The following is a 1953-nucleotide window of genomic DNA, read 5'->3' on the forward strand; positions in this document are numbered from 1 at the left end:
ACGAAAACAATAGGGTTCCACAGCCCTGCTGTGTGAACCGCGTATCGCTTGCGATTACCGCGGTGCACGCATCCTCGGTCTTGGACCCCTAATAAAATTAACAAATGCATTCAGTGCCACTCATAATTTCTCTTATTTTCAACGGACGAAAATTGGCTAGTGAGAGTTCTGATTGGCTGGTAACTTTAGGATGTCAAAAAAGTTAATTTAGAACCCTGGTGATCATGTTTACAAATCTATACAAAGCCTGAAGTGATAATTGTTTAATGTTGAGATTTCATTGTTCGGTTTAACAAATCTCTACAAAACTAGAGCTAATGCAGGCCAACAATTGACATTTTGTACCTATTGAAATGAGAGCCTGAGTGTTAAAAGCAATGTGGATTATTGATTTTTGGATCAGTGAATAAGTGTTTAATATTTCCTTATTAAATTCTACATGTTCTAATGTCATCTCTGGTTTTCGTTTTCATTTCAGGTCAGTATATCTCATTTAAAGAAACTATTTAGTAGTGTGATGTCACTCAAATTGTAAAAACTGTAAAGATGAAAGTATTTTCTGTATTGATGATTGATGCTAGTGTTTTTACTCGGTGTTCTGACTGACTGTGTGTGTGTTATTTCAGTGAGAAGTTTTACACTTTTGGCTTAACTTTTTAGTTAGATGTAGTTAACTCAAAAAAACATACAGGGACAATAACAAATTTAAACAGTTTGTGTCTGATTTTAGAGTTACATTAGGCCTCTATGCACATCATGATAGATTTGTTACCTACCGATGCTGGTTGATGGACTGCCCTGATGCTGACAGAGGCTGTCTTGGCGCTGGTTATGCACACCATCTTGTGGTTCACAGCAGGTTCAATTAATCTCCAAAATGTCATGAAACTCCTGTAGGACGCCAACCTGGTATAAAAGCGCACATCGTCATCCGATGCAGACAGGTGCTGTATCCCAAAACGCTGGCGAAGTTCGATTACTTCCAACTGCTGTTGCAGCTCTCTAATCTGGCGACGTAGAGTTTTGTTCTCCCCTGCCAAATTACTCGCCCTCGTTCCTGTTTGAGGGACTACACAGTAGTCATGGTCTGGCGCCATTCCGGTCTCCATCTCCGAGTCTGAGTCTGATTCTGGTGCGTGACTCTCGGCCCGCGGACGCTGTTCCCAGACGCTCGGTCTGGGCGCAGCTAGTTTGAACCCATTCCATGTAAAGTAAACTGGCACAGCTCCCTTTTCAGCCTCCTCAAACCCCAGTCAGTCACAATAAATGCAGTCTTCTTAAAATGCCAACTACAGACCCGGGTGTTTTTATTCGGGTTGAAGACATCCCTCCGGATCTTCTGCATCCACTAAGCCCGTACCGCAGCATCAACAGAAAATACATGAAAGCTAACTTCTTTGTTGTACCGTGATGAAACGGTACATAACGGCACACAACGATGAAGTCCTGAGGCTGTCACCCTCTGAAAGGCAAGTCGCCTCTCTTTAACCTTAAAAACTCTAATTCCTTATTAGTTTTCTTACTACTTCTATAATTAATTATCTCTGGTAAAACTCGGTCGCTGACGTCTCTCGCTCTCACTCCCCGTTTCTCAATGTCAAGGATCCTTCCTTGGTAGGACGAGTCCTTCCAAGGAAGGATCCTTCAGGAGCAGGTCAGAGTCCTCCTTAGCATTTGGAGAACATGTACAATGGAACAAGCTATCAAGTGCACGTCATTGCGGGCTCAAGTCATTGAATTTTTTTGCCGCATTTCAAAACACTGGATGAAATGATTGTGGAACTGTTAACTGCGCTGTTTAATTATGCTGTTGGGATGTAGAAGATGAGTTAGCAGCTGTTTCTTAATGTCACAGAAGGATCCTCCAAAGCCAGGAGGAGGACGCTACGTCATCGACGTCCGCCGAAGGACCGTTCTAATGTCAAGAATCCTCAGAATTCCTCCAAGGACTGA

The sequence above is a fragment of the Etheostoma cragini genome, chromosome 4 (genome assembly GCF_013103735.1).
Source record: "Etheostoma cragini isolate CJK2018 chromosome 4, CSU_Ecrag_1.0, whole genome shotgun sequence".
NCBI lineage: Eukaryota > Metazoa > Chordata > Actinopteri > Perciformes > Percidae > Etheostoma > Etheostoma cragini.